Here is a 16,118-nt window from a genome sequence, read left to right as displayed (position 1 = left end):
TTCAATCCAGCATTAATTATCTCTTCGTGAATATATACAATAGCTTCTTTACTTTGGACATACTATTTTTTTGTGAACAAAATGTGTATTTGTGTACAAGGTTTTCTGTTTGTTAATTTATATACTTCACTTAAACAAACATATTAAGCTTGTCAAACTTTCCCAGCCTCTAACCGAGGTGGTAGATCCTGAAGTCTGAAATGCAAGTGGTTCTGTGTACTGTTTTTCCTAGAGACTGGGGGCACTTTTAGCCCCCAGCCAAACTGATGCATAAAGTGGAAGCAATCCCAGGTACCATAAGGGTCTGCAACGAGGTGCCTGTTCCTGTGGTGCACATTCCTGCCTGCTTCTCTTACGCTGGGGAGTATCTCCTGCTAGTTTATACCTGCAGAAAATTAGAGCTTTTGTTCACATAGACACATTGCCAAGGGTGGGGAGATTTTTTAACTGTTACTTACCTTGGAAATTTCCCCACAGACTTCACTAAGCACATGATCGATTCCTACTTTTGTAGCCCAGAACCTTGTTAGATAGGCAATATCATACACAGAGGATTTAACTCACAGTTTACTCCTTAGCAAATTCAGTTTGATTGAGGGACTCCCCCCACCCCCACCTCACCTACAGTAGAGTCGAAGGTAAGACAACAAATCTAAGAAAAATACCAACAAATCCAGAACCACAAACCCTCGTCTTGCATACCAACACCTACAAATTGCACTGAAACGTGTGCAAATTGCATTTAAGATTTACTTTTGAGCCACAAGCTTTGTATAGCTGAGTTTCTATTACTTTAAAACTTTATTGTTAAACTGCATTGGCAGAATGATTCTTCAAAGCCTGGGTATGATTTCATAAAAGAGTTTCACTGAAGTAATATAAAATTCTTGAGATATCAGTTGTCTAGAAGTAAAGGGAAACCAAATTACAGTACTCTGTAAAAAAAAATAACCCTGCAAGAATTTTGATGTAAATATTGCATATTTGATTTGTTTGCATTATAGAAAAGTTTTTATTGTATTTTCAAGTAAATATTAATTACTATTTTCTCATATTTATAAACATATATTCAGAAAAAAAATATTTTGAGCAAGGTTTATGACTACCTTGAATAACTGTAGCCTTTATATAATCTTCAAACTAACTAGATACGGAATCCAAAGGAATTATCAGCCAATTTTTCCACGGCCTATTTGCTGATATTTTTAAATCAGCATTTGTACATAGTCTCGTAGTAAAAAATGTCATTCTAACCTCATCTTTTTTTAACCCTTGCTCTCATGTATATAGTCATATATAATGGATTTAGTCAGAGCATACAGCTACTTAGGTTGAATCCCAAGATGATGTCAAAAGGTTTCTGTGATAGTGTGCCTAACTGAAAGACTTGGTATCTGAAAGCCATGCCTTAAGGTGCATGGGTAGGAGTGAAATTTTTTCAGTTACCTAGGAGTTAAGTGTCTGGACTAAGCTAGACTTCTATCTCCTTTTCAGCTGATATACAAAACAGGTATCCATAACTGATCCCATCCCACAACAGGTATGCAAGTTACAATAATGTTAGCATGGTTGACACTATGGTAGATAAATCCTACCTTTAAAGTAACTGTGACACATCCATACTTCAGACATTTTCTATATGAAAAGACTAAAAAAAAGCATCTAATTTTCAAGTATGAGCTAGTTTTTAATGTCTGAAGTAATTTTTAATGTTGTTAGTCCAATCTAGATCTCAAAGGTATCATTGCAAAATAGAATTTGTTTTAAAATTTTTTAAATGCTAATTAATATTAAGCAAGAGATATAATTTTAAAAGATTAACTATCAAATGTGATTTACTGTAACTCACAAAATGGACTGCAGAACTCCTAAAAGGAGCAGATTTTGAAAATAAATACAACATACTTTCCAGTGTTATAACTTGTGCTCACATGTCAGTAGTTGAAATGAATGCATCTACATACTCTGAAAAAAACATTTTCTTTTGTGTTACTGATAATATGTTTTCCCTTGAGATGACAGGATGCTAGCCTTTCTCTTAAAGAAATAAAGTACTGTCCCTCAGAATAAAATAAATGAATACATAAACACAAGCATCAAACAGGCTTTTAAAACTATGTGCTATAAGCCTTAGTGTGTGTGTAACTTTAGCAACAACATTTCTTAATGGAAAAATGAGTAATTAAGTAGTGTTATAGCTCGCTTCATGAGTAAATACAGAAGTTGTTAATCAGTGTTATTACTTAATCATATTTAGAGAATAACTCCTTGATAACAAAATATTTAGATAGATAAAGGAAAACTGCCTAATTCAGCTAGGAAATTTGATGAACTCAGAGAAAATAAATAGTATACTTTTTCATTAATGCAAAAGCCTCTAACAGTAAAATGAAAGAATTAAAATCACTGGTGTAAGGTGTATGGAACAAAGACAAAGTTAATGATGATGTACAGTATTCCAGAAACTGCAGCTGAAAGCTTTAATTAAATAAGAATTGAGCATAAATAAAGGACTTCGGAGGGGCTTTTGGTTTTGTGATAGTGTCACGGTTCCACTATAAGCCCTCAGGATGAGACACTGCTAAGAACAAAAATAAATAATGTTATTGGCAAGATAAATACTACTGAAGACTGTGTCATACAGATAGAAGCTACAGATAGTTTGGAGAGAAATATTGTAGCAATTACTCCTGAGCATGACATACGATAGATTTGTTTTATAACTAATTAGTAAAGCAAAAATAGGTGATGCTATATTAACTTCTTGTTTTAGGAAGTACTGAAGTCATTACTGGGAAAAAAAACAGCTAAGAAAGAGTTACGGAAAATCACATGTTAGGTGATCAGTAGTTAGGTCAACCAAATAAGTAAAATGGTTAAGAAAGTCTGTGACTAATTTTTTTTTTTTTTTTTTAATTTAGAGGAATTAGGGAAACTTATTAGATAAGCTTGTGGACTTACACAATGAAGAGGCATAGAATTTATTTAAGTAAAATATGCAAGAACTATGAGATTTTGCTTAAGTCTTCAACAAAATTGATGGTATAACTCTCAGTGGCAAAGACAGCTTGGCTAATGAAAATGATTAAAACTGAGCAAAACTCAAAATTAAAACTTAAATTTCTACATAGTTGGAGAAAAAAAGCCACATTTTTTTCCATCTGAGAATATTGAAAGTACTCTGTATGAAATTAAGCATTTTTTAGTTTTTATTAATTTACTGATTCATTTTTAAAAAATAAAGGTATCAAATCAAAGATTGTAGATAAGACTGGAAATACATTTATTGAGGTTAGGACAAATAGTGAGCCTATTAATTTGACTTAAATTATATTCAGATTTTTCAGCTATATTTGAAAGAAAAATATAGTTGAAGGGAAATAAAAATCAGGGAAGTTCAATATGAGTTTAATAAAGATAATTCAGGCATATAAGCTTCATATTTATCTTGGAGAAACTAGTTTCCTTTCACTATAGTAAATTTTGCCTGAAATATACTAAGCATTTGATATAAAACAGAAAAAAATCATTGCTGACACTGAAACAGGAAATTTGCATGACTTATGAGGTAGAGAATAAGAAAGAAGAGAGAAATTGCAATGAAAAGACAACTTTTATCATTGCAAGTTATGAAGGAATTTCTTTGAAGTAAGAGCAACAGATTCAAGTGTCATCTGAAAGGAGATGGGCAATCTTAAGGACAAAATAATAGAATAAAATTTAAAAATTCAGAATGCGAAAGTAATGCACTTGAGGACTAGTAAGATTTTTTTTGCTCCCTCTTGGACACTTAGCTGCTTGAAAGAAGAGAAAAAAAGTCAAGTATAGTAGTAATTTTGAAAATGTGATCATAAGAGTTAAAAATTCCAAAAGCAGATATAGGAAGTCTGTAGCTACTGTTTGGATCTCATCTAGAATTGGTGTACATTACTTCTTGTGCAAATAAGGATGCACAAGAAAGGATGATTCAAACTAGAACAGTGACACAAAAGGGCTACTAGAATGATCAAGGGACAAAAAAATCATTTACAAGATTAAATAAAGGGTATGCCAAGACTGTGCAATGAACTTGTCACAATGACATGCACCATCTCCCATGCCAAACATGTTCAGTTTGGCTAAGAGATAGATATGTTAAATGTCTATACAGTTATGAATTGAATAAAGAGGGTTTATTAACTCTTCTGGCGCAAGAAATACATGTATATATATGAGACTAACCAGAAGTAATTTCATAAAAAGTAGGTGGCTCTTCACACAATATAGTAATACTGCGTTGTTGTAAGATATTGCAGATGCTAATGGTTGAAAATGCATTGCTTGCACAAATTTGATTTCACAAGTACATTTGATTAATCATGGGTTATTAAATAAAAATTCCACTTCTGACTCAGGATGCCCCTGAATTCCTTATCAGAGGTTTGGGAGAGTATCTTGGGTAAGTATTACTCCATACTTGCCCTATTATTATGCTCTTCTATAAGTATCTTCCTTTTGCTGGTGCTGGAGCTAGAAACTGGCTCAAGTGGACTTTTGTTCTGATTATACATGACTAGAAATAGCATATGCTACATCTACATAGTGTTGAATGCATGAGCTATTTTGTCCTTCACAGGGACATAATTTGTCCTCAGGTACAACACCTCACTATTACAATATTGTAGTAAACTATCTTAAGTCTGCTGCTATAAAGATTCAAGCTAATAACTCCTCAGGATATGGGTGACTAAAATTGAGGTATGCAGCTTTATATTATCTTTCATTTCTCTACAAAACCTCAGTTTATATACCCTGCCAAAACAAAGAGAGAGAGAGATAGCATTGTTCTGAATAAATACTGAATCTTAACCAGAAGTTACCTTCTGAAAAGCTAAGAACAGCTAGCATGATTCTGCAACAAAAAGTCATCATTGATGAATGACTTGTCAGTGGTTCTATATTGTTCAACTTCAGCTCTTACAACACATTCATTATTTCAAAAACAGTGGCAATAAATGATTTACATAAAACATTTGAATTGTGTCATTTTTGTTATCTTTCTGCTACTGTTGGAGATAATGTATTTTGACTTCTATGAATAGATCACTAAAATTGTTAAGCAAATAGGCTGGTATTTAAAATAAAAACCTAATTTCTGAAATGATAATCATAAGTGATTTAGAACCACTGGATCACAAGGCTTTATGAAAAAATATGTAAAAAACAAGGAATGATACCTTCTTGAAAACTGTGCTTAACTCTCCAATATATACGGTAAAGAATTCACATTTTATCTTTGCCTAAGAACACTGTGTTTTGAAACTGTGGCTGATGTTTAGCATAATCTATTTTATTTTTTCTAATTGATGTATATTTGCTGGAGGATTTCTTAGTTCCTAGTCTTATTTTCGACCCATTCAACCACATTATTTTAAAATCTTTTTAAAATTTGATTTGTGCAGCATGACATAAATTGTAGGTATTATATCTGTTATATCTTCAAGAAAAAGTGACTTCTATTTTTCTAAGTAGCTGCTAGCTTTCTGCATTGCTATCATCAAACAATTTGGGTTGCATCTTTCTACATTGTCTACATGTAGGAGGATGGCTCCAATGTAAGAAATATCTCTTAATTTTCCACATTTTCATGAGTAGTATAATCATCTGTGTCAGATATAACTGCTAAAAATACAATTCAAAGTTGCATATATTCTTTTAAAGACTTTATAGGAGTCTTCTGCTTAGTTTGGATGCTAACCTAAGATAATGATGCATTTTATCTGTAATGAATCATGTGGTGCTCTGAGCATCTGATTTGCATACTCATCCAATATTCTCTTTTATCAGTCAATATAATCCCATTGTTTCAGATCTGAAATATTCATGGTAGGTTTTTGTTTGTTTGCTTGTTCTCCCAACAGGTGAAAGAAGGACACATTTAGTCTGGCCAGATTTCTGTGAAAGTGTAGAACTTCTAGGAAATTGTTTCTAATGTTTTTCTATACTAGAATGGGGTAGGCAGTGAGTTCCTAAATTAGGTTGTTCCAACACTGAAGTTACCATAAAATCTAGTTGCTTCCGAGCACCAAGGGACTAATACCGTGAGCTGCTGAGCCTGCAGGAAGGACTTAACCTTTAGAATATTCCTTTACCAACTTGATATAGATGGGAATGATGGCAGATATTATCATTCCTGACAGAGATCATGGCAGTGATCCTGGCAGAGATCATCCACACTCTCTATCCCTCTCTTTTACGTGGTAAATATATACACCACAAAAGACAAGGGCTGAGAGATTATTAACATACTACAATTCTAAACAACAGATAACTTCTTGTAGTGTTGCTGTAGAGTTACAGAAATCCTAAGTACAGAAATCCAGTGCATTTTCTGTCCAAAAGCAGGGAAAGTAAGGCTGAAATACGAGTTTATTTGCTAATCCTATACACCTTCTTGTCCTGCCACTATGGTTGAATGTGCCAATAATACGTCAGAGGATTTTTCAGTCACTTTTTTTCTTTTAGATCCCCTGAATATAGTAGCTAGAATTTCTGGGTCCAGTCATAAAAACATTTCAGCCCTCTACTCAACACACCCTTAAATATTGCAATGAAATTATATATAGAAAGTAATTAATAGACAATTGACCATCTGACAACATGGACACGTCCTTTGATGAAGTCAGCAAAGAGTAGCAAAACTCTTATATCTGTAGATACCTTTGAAAACATTTAGAGGTGAAAATGTGAAGAACTGTAAGGATTCCATCATCACTGCAACATGTTGGAGCAACTGCTGTAGCTTTTCACTGCTTACAGAAGTTGGTGAAATGTTGGCAGAACATTTGCTAGGTGTACTGTTGCCTGAACAGTGCTTAGGATCACAGTGGCTTCTCATCTGATCAAGATCTGTTGAAATGTTGTTTGCAGTTTGTCATTTGTAAAAGAACCACGTCAAAGTCTACAACCATCTTTGCAGCTCCAGTAAAAATGCTTAGCAATGCAGCTGTTGTCTTTGTTTCCTCATCCAAGGAAATTTGCTCATGTCATCAGATGCTTCCCTGGTGAGAAGCATTGTAGCGCCAGAATGAATATCATCCTTACTGATATATTCTCATCAGTGCTATCTAGAATAAGGCATTGACAAATTATATTAACAAAATTAAGCATATTTTTTGTTCAATTTCTAACATTTCGTAAGTAATACAGCATCACATTTCAGGCTGAATATGATCCTTAGGACAATCAACTTGCTGTGTAAGTACAAAACTCTAGACTTGCAATTGATAACATACTTAATGGATTTTGCATGTAGCACCTGCATGGTTACTGTGTATCAGATCATAGTTTAAAACATGTAACAGCAAAACATTAGTGTAAAGCAGTCTAACAGAGATTTAAGTCATCATGGTACAGCCATAGAAGACTGGTCAAATATCTAGAATAGCTGATAATAACTGGTATCAGACAGCTTACAATACACAGTTTTTTGAATTTCAATAGTTCCAGTTAAGTTTCAGTGATGGGCTAATACTGACATAAAGAGACATCATTTTAAAAGTAATGACAGATTCAGAAGACAGAAGATACTATATTATCTGATTTCACAGTTAGCCAGGGTAGGGAAAAGTGACATTTGTGCCCTGAGAATATTAGCTATATTTGTATACAAAAGGCTGACTCAACAAGAAATAACACTATGCAACAGATGTTATGGAGAAGTCCTGCACAGGCTCAAACCACTGAATGTCTTGCAAAGTCATGTGCTAGGCCCTAAACCTTAAAGATGACTTTAACCAGTAATAATGACAATCGCTTATCATTGTTTCCATTCAAATTTATTGGTGTCCAATGACTCCTATTTGTTCATAATATTTTGGGTATGTGTTTGTCTACTTCATTGTAGTGACAAGAATGCACTCCTAACTTTCACCTACTGCTGACTAGCATACCATCAAACTAATGAATACAAATAGTTTTGGGCAGAGGAGGTTTCTAAAGAACACAAGAGAGTATTAAATATAATTGTAGTTATTCGATAGTTAGAAAATGCATGAAAGTACTTTTTAATAATGAGTGGCTTATTTCATAAGTGCTTACTTCTAACAATAGTACAGAAAAGTGTATTTAGAATAAAATTGCCATAGAGGTGACAAGGTACTAAAAGAAAAATAAAGACTAAAATTGACATAAATGCCAATTTTATGAAAATGGCATAAATGCGTAGAACAATTTCTTCTAAATAATGCATACTTATTTTCTCTACTTGTAAATTTTTCATCAGAAGTTTTGATAGAGATTTTGTACAGGAGCTTCTCAGCTTTGCTGCAAGATAGGGTTACACATGCTGGCATCTCTTCCTTTCCACTCTGTTTGCTTCCAATTGAACTATCCTCAAATTTCCTGAGTCACATGCCCAGACATATTAACAGGCTGACCAACAAATGAGGCACTCTCTCTATGTAGGGGCTCATAACTCAGTTTAAAGAATGATAATAAGCTCTCCTGCAATGCAGCTCAAACTTAAAAAGGCTAATTGCAACCTTTTTATCTATCAAATACATTGATTTCTTGTGTTTTAAAAAAGACAAAGAATTAGTAAGTCAGTTTTGTATCATATTTTTATCGTTTCCACAAAGAAGCAAAGAATAGAAATCCTTTTGCTTCCACAATTCTGAAGCTGGAAATATCTGCCCTTTTAAGAGTAAATGAATGTGGAATTTAAGGATGGTTGTTTATAGTTCCAGTAAACCTAATAAAAAAGATTATACAGATCATTTACAAGAACTGGAGTAAAAATACTCTCTTTACAAGAGCAGCAGTAAAAAAATGTCCATCAATTCAGAATGGAGATAACTGGTTTGTAGAAAGTCTGAAGAAGAGCAAAACAATACAACAGAATGCTTACCAAGGTGGTATTTTAAACATGCTTCTTTTACAATATTGGTATTTGAGGAACTGTAATTGTTGCAGAAAACTAAATAACTGATGGACTGTATGTCCATCATATGCTTGGTGGACATTAAAAATTAAATTACAATTTTCTCATGGTAAAATTAGTGGCATAAAATTATTGGGGACATGACTGCAGATCTAAGTTCATCCTTAACTGTACAAAAGGATCCAGAAATTATCTTTTTCTCTCTCAGTTAACCATACAGTCACGCAGTAACATTATCTTTAGTAGTTAATTTATTAATAAAAATGTATCTCATGATGTGGCAATAGAAAAAAGTAAATTCTATGTTTCCTTTGTACTTTGTACATAGAAGCTGAGTTCACAGAAATGAACCCAAACTGAAACTGCTATTTCTAGTAGAAGGCCACAGGACAGGCTTTACGATGGAAAGTTTACGGGGGGGGACTGAAGCGGAATATCCCTGTTTCACATCTGTGCAGTTTGGGGCAGCACTACAAGAGCAGGCTGCACAGCTTGCGCAGCATCACCACAGGTGTTGGCCACCACAGGTGTTGGCCACCACAGGCCTTGGCCACCACGGGCCTTGGCTGGAGCCTCCTCACAGCTCCTCCCGTCTCTCCGCTTGATCCCTTCGGCCTCGCGAGTGTCCCCGGCCACATCGTGGGGCCTGGTGGCCTCCACCACGAGGGTGTCCCTGCCCCCCAGCTCCCCCTCCATCGCTCTCTGGCTGACTCCTGGGGCCCACACCCCATTAATTTTTTTGGGGGGAGAGGAGCGGTGGGGAGAAGCTTGATGCGGTCTGGTGACACCCAGGGCCGGGCGCCTGCCTGCCTCCCCCTGCAGCGCCCCGCGGGCCTCACGGCCCCGCCTGCGCCCCACACAGCGAGGCGGCGGGAGGCGGGAGGCGCGAGCGCGCTGCTGCTGCGGCGGCGGCGGCGGCGGGTGGGAGGCGGGAGGCGGTGGCGGGCGCCGCGCTCCTCCCTGCATCAGGAGGTGCGGCTCCCCCGGCCGCCGCTGCCCGCCCCCGCCGCGCTCATGTCTGTCTTTAAACAGCCGCCGCAGAGAGGGCTGGGCACATGTGCCGCGCCGCCAGCCGCCCCTGAGCGCCGCGCCCGCGCAGCCCCTCTCCCGCCGGTGCCCGCGCGGAGGTGAGGCGGCGGCAGCGGGGAGGGGAGCGGAGCGGGTGCCGCCGGGGGCGGGGGGAAGGTGTCCCCGCGCCGTGCGGAGCCGGAGCCGGGTGGTGGCCGGGGGCCGTGGCGCTGCCGCCGGCGGAGACAATAGCGGGGCCCGCCGAAAGAGCGGCCCGTGCTCCTGGTTTCCGCGGCGGGTGGGTTGAACGGATGTCTGCGTGCGCTTTCCGTTTTGTTCTTTTTCTTTCTTTTTTTTTCTCTTTTTTCTCTTTATTTTTTATTTTTTGGCGGGGAATTTCCTTCCTTTCTGCTCGCGTGAATGGTAGACGTCCCATTGATGCCGCGCGCGTGGCGTGGGGCGCCTTGAGAGGCCGCGGAGAGGTGCGATGCCGCGGTGCGCGCGCCGCTGGTCCCGCGGGTGGGCGAGAAGGAGCCGCCGAGGGCAGCGCGGGCTGCGGGGGCTTCGGTTTGGGGGAGCCCTGGGCCGAGGAGGAGGATGGAGGAGGGCAGAGACCTGCGGCGGCGGGATGCTCTCGCCCTCATGCCGCGCGGGCGGGCGGCGGCGGGGGCACCCCCCTGTCAGCCATGTTTGGGTGGGTGTGCTAATGAAGACCTTCCCTCAGCCTGGATTTATTTGTTTTCTGCCCCAAATTTCAGTGATTTCAGCGCTCCACGTACTGCAGCGTATCCACAGAGCGACAGCGTACATTGACGGCTACAGTCTTCTTGCAGTGACTGATTTTTTGAATTTTATTCAGTTTCCTCAAATTTCCTTAGCAATTCTTATTTCCACCTTTGTTTCTTTTTGTTAAGATTTTGCTAGTATTAACGTGAACTGGAGGTCCTGCAGTGAAACTCAGAATTTCTTTGCAATGCTTTTTTTTTTCTTTTTTTTTCTTTTTTTTTCCGGAAAGTAAATGAGATTGTAGAAATATGTCCATGCTGTCACGCTGACTTGCTAAATGAGAGGCTGAAAAAGGAGTTGTTCCATTCCAATAAATCTCACTTTATTTGTAAAAGATACCAAGATCTCGTCCTTATCAGCCATTTTATTTTGTCTGTGTGGTATTGCTTAGCAAGCCCACAGTCATAGTATTGATTTCTAAGAGAAGCCTAATTATTTTTACATAGTATGTCACTGTGAATACATCACTGTATTTACTATAGGATAGAGATGTAGATTTCTCCAAATTTGTTTTCCCCTCTCAGGAAAGGTATGCATTAGGAAATTGAAGATTTCTTTGATTTTTTTTTTTTTTTTTTTTGATAGCTTGTATCTGTGTGTTGGATGTATTATCCAGACAGTTTTCTCCATTTACTAAAAAATGGTGACAATACCCTAAAATCGTTCTTATTTAGCAGTGTATTTCCCAGATATGCATTATCAATACCCCATTAAAAAGGGAACTTTTAAAAAATGCCTAAGTAATGATTGCTTAGCTTTGTACTTGGCTAATATACAAGATTATGATTTATGCTTAGAACCTATTAAGATAAGGCGTTTTTTTAGGGCCTGATTTTTAATTCTGTCCACATGTAACACTCCCTTTGGGCTCAGTTCTGCACTTCAAGTTCAAGAACAAAAAATCCCATTGTTTATGATCTGTGGATGAAGAAACAAGCTGTTTTATAGCTGTTCAGATGTGACATCAATATTGAAATTAAATACATGAAACTGCTAAGGCACCCTGAAGCTACTTTTGCAGTATAAGCTGATTCATATTGACCTCTAGTGCCTTGTCATTCTTAGAGTTTTCTTTTTTCTTACAGGCAAGCAAGTGAAAAAGTAGTAATACAGATGAGAACCATATAATTTGAACAACTCCGTCAACTCTTTTGTCTTTGCTATATATTGCAGCAGCCTGTGTGCACAGAATTTTTAAAACATTGGATTTTTTTGGAAAAGAAAAAAGCAGGTTATTCAGAGATAAACACCCACTTCCCTGGCTACTAGCCATGCCACTGACTTTCTCTCATACCAAGGAATAATATTCTTCCGGCAAAAGACAACATATCTGTTAACTTTGGAAGAACAATTCTGGGTTGTTAGTTCATAAACTATGTGAATCAACATAGCAATGAATCATTAAAAAAATAGTAAACACAAACTAAGGTACTGAGATTTAGTGTCATCAGATGAAGATAATTGGAGTTTACCTTCTGAGTATATACTTTCATATAAATAATGTCACTCAGAAAAGTGAGATTTAAATTTAAGTAATCTATATGTAAAGTTTTAGTATTTAAATACATTTCTTAGAGTTCTTTCGTGTCTCTTTTCCTGGCTTTAATCTTTCAATAATTATACTGCCATCCCATTAATTTTATACTAGTAGTAGCTTTTGTGACTTTTCAAAGATCTCTGAATTCCCAGTTGTTTACAGAAGAACTTTTACATTTTAGCAGATGGCATCCTGGAACTTCACTGAGGCCCTTCTTCCCTCAAACTTATCCAAATGTGAGCTTGCCATTACTCAGGAAATGTTCTCAAATAATGTAGGAAGATATGTCAAAGACAGTAACTGAATACTAGTATTCTAAAGACCTGGATGCACAAAACCAGACACACACAGCAATTGCCAAAAAAAAAAAAAAAAAAAAAAAAAAAAAATCAGAATTATCAAAGCAGTTGCTTAAGGAAATAGCAATAATTGGGCTGAGCTTCCCAGAAGTCTACATAGAAATATGAGTCTTACTTTATATTCTAAGATTAGGGATTTCTTTTTTTCTATCATGGGGAAAAAAGAAAAGAGCAAGGCCGTGTTGTGAACAACACGGTCTTTAATCCACCTTGTGGTGCCAGTAGTCCATTTCCCACTTTGGAAAAATGAACTTTTGTAGCTGGCGAGTGAAATGATATTTGTATTTCAAGTGTCAGAAATGGATACTGCAGTGCTAATGATTCATCATGCATTTCTTAGGACAAAATGGGGAAAGGATGGTGAATTGGAGTGGAAAGATGACACGGTTGGATTTGATATAAAGGAATTTGGATTAATCTTTTTAAAGATTTAAGACTTTACAGTAACATAGTTTGAAAGCACGACAACACAAAATTACTCAGAGTTGAGGATATGCAAATTTTCTGCTAGCCTATCTGTGATTAATTCAGTCTTTTTGGTTACATAGTTGAGTGTTTTTTGGTTACATATAAAGACAGATTCAGGTGTAATCACATCAGGTTTCCCCCAAGGACACCTTGATTTTTTTTCATTAACCTATTCAGATGCATAGAGGGCAGAGAATTAAGGTCTCAGGACAACTGTTATAATACCTAGCTTTCAATATGTAATTTTGTGACTTAAATAGCTTTTCAGTATTTCCTAGGAAATATTTAATATATTTTCATATCCTCTCCCATCTCAGAAGTGTGATAAGATCTTACGGTAAAATCTTAGTCATGATGTAGCTTATCTGGTTAATTAGAAAAGGGAGATTCTGTCTCAGGTTGCCTTTTGAACTTGACCAATCCACAGTTGAGTGTATTCTGAACTGCTAGTATTCCTTCACTCAGCTTCAGCTGGAAGAATGATAACTACTAAACTTGATCCTTCAGTAAACTATTTGTATAATAATAATAATAATAAAGGCTACAGAGCAAGTCATAATTTTTATATGTCTGAATAGCAGATTTCAGTAGGTACCTGATGCAAATCAGTAAAGTATTTTAGTAAAATTGACCAGTAAGGAGAAAATACAGAGAAATCCATAAAAGCTGGTGAGAGGATAGTCTAAGAGCAGTAACATCTTCAGATACTACATGCAATGAAAAGCAAAACCATTCAACAAGTCTAAGTTTTAACATTCTCAATTTCTGTTCAGTCAGTTCTGAATTTTAAAGCTGTTAATTTACATTGTATGATTCTGAGAAAGAAATCTTATTTTCCTTACCAAACTATATTGTTCGTCTTACAATTGTAGAAAGTATTCACTAGTAACTAGAATTTAGGGGGACTAATATGACAAATTGCTGTGCAGATTCTTGATGTAAGAGTAAGCCAGGAGTAGTATTTTGTAGGAACTGGGAGCAAATTTCCCAGCTATAGTAAACAGATGCTGTGTCACTGAAGTCTGTATAACTGCCTCTACTTGCAGCAATCTGAATTTGATTGTGTGCCTTTAAATAGTTTTGCTATAATCTAAATGATGCCAGAATCAAAAATATTCACATTTTCTAATACTTTGAAGTCACCTATAGCCCCAAAGCTGACACTTTTTACAATTTAATGTAGTGTGTATGTGCTAATTAGCATGTCTCAGGTAACATCATTGAAGAATACAGAGAAATGTAAGTTTTATTTGTACAGAATATAGTTACCTTTCATCATGGTGAAGTTAGGTACCTTTTGAATCTACATCTATTTCTAACAGGCTATATTAGACTGTCTAGGGCAAAATGCTAGATAGATCATACAGTCTGTGCTGAGGAACAGCTTAATGGCTGCTCCAGTAGATAGACAGAGAAAAATGGGCTTGACTAGGCAAGAAGACTATGTTGCGTATTCTTATTTCTGCCAAAGAACACATTACTGCATTGCAGTAGTAATTCAAAGTCTGTTCAACTGAGCGTTGTAACATAATGTAACTCTTACTGAAATAATTATCCGTACGCAGATTTCACCAGCTATTGCCATTCTTCCCAGTCATAATACTCCCACAAAACTCAGTTTGTTTCTGCAGTCTTCTTTCTGTTAGGTAATGGCCATCATATTTGACTATTACTCCCTGCTCTCCTGCCAGCACCAGTGGCCTGATTCCCTTTTGCAGACTCAAAGCAAGTCCTTTGCTCCTTATTGTTTTTCTCTTTTTTTCGTATCTGTTGTTCCCAACATCATTCTTCTGTCTAACTCCTAGACAAGGGTAGATGCTTATGAAATGAATTTTACATGTTTTCTTCAAGGTGCAGAAGCTCCTCATCTTTACTCCTGTATATCATTCTCATCCAGTGGTTTCATACTGCCTGAAACGTTTGATATGAGTATCAGTCAAGATCTTTCATGTTTGTCTGTCATGGTGAAAATCCTGACTCTGTTCTGTGCCCTCTGCTGAATCACACTGTTTTCTTCATTTGGAGTTAAGGTGGAGATCTTGTGAATAGGAGCATAAAATACTAGGCACCTTGTGGGATTGGACTATTAGATTATGCTATCGCAATCTGCCTTCAAAACAGAGATTACTATAATGGGAACTCCTTGCAGTTTATTGTATTCTGCCACCCCCAGAGTAACATGTCGATATGTTGAGTGCTTCCTCAGAGAAGAACACTGAGCTCTGAAGAACAGAATGTTAATCTTTAGCTCACTTTAAGGGCAAACGTTGAACTTAAAGAGGTACCCATTATTTCCTTTTTTCTATTTTCATGATGTTATGGTAGCATATCAAGACTTCTGGAAAATTAGAGGTTCTTTTCTGTTCGGGCTTTCTTTATATATTTATGAATATTGTTTCTCAACTCGAAGATAGAAAGTGGTTTTAGTCAAATAAGATTTGAGGATACTTGTCATTCATTAAAATCTGTATGTAGTAATTTTTCAGAATTTCCTTGTTTTGATCAGGTATAAAAATAAGATGATAAAAGAAGTAGAATACACTGTGAAAAGAACGGAGGGCTTACTGGATCAGTTCTTTTTCAGAGAAGTGTATTCCTTTTTAAAATCAGCAATATAAAAATAATCTTGTTTTAATTTTTATCAAGAAAGCATTGATAAAATTCTTTAGTACTTAGCTGTATCAGTTGTTACTGTAGCATTGTAGGAATGTTTTAAATGTAAAAAGTGCCTTACTAATGACTTTTTATAGAGATTCTTGCTGTAATTGCAAGAACATGGGCAGTTATTCTCCTTTCAAATGTTTAAGCCAGTAAGATATTTTTGTTCATGTTTTTCTGTACAGGCTGTGAAAATCTAAAGCACTTTTTTATTGATACTGCACAGTTGAGAGTATTTGAAATACAGTGTTCATCTAGTCAGTGTCTGTATATTGGCAGGTAGATCTGATGGTCTCTAATAGATAAGTCTCAAAAGGGAATCTGACATAAGATTCATTACGAATGTAAATAAAGGTGAAGAGGAGTAGACACTATCGGACAG

Source organism: Rhea pennata, chromosome 1 (genome assembly GCF_028389875.1).
Source record: "Rhea pennata isolate bPtePen1 chromosome 1, bPtePen1.pri, whole genome shotgun sequence".
Lineage (NCBI taxonomy): Eukaryota > Metazoa > Chordata > Aves > Rheiformes > Rheidae > Rhea > Rhea pennata.
Note: the sequence above shows the minus strand (reverse complement) of the source record.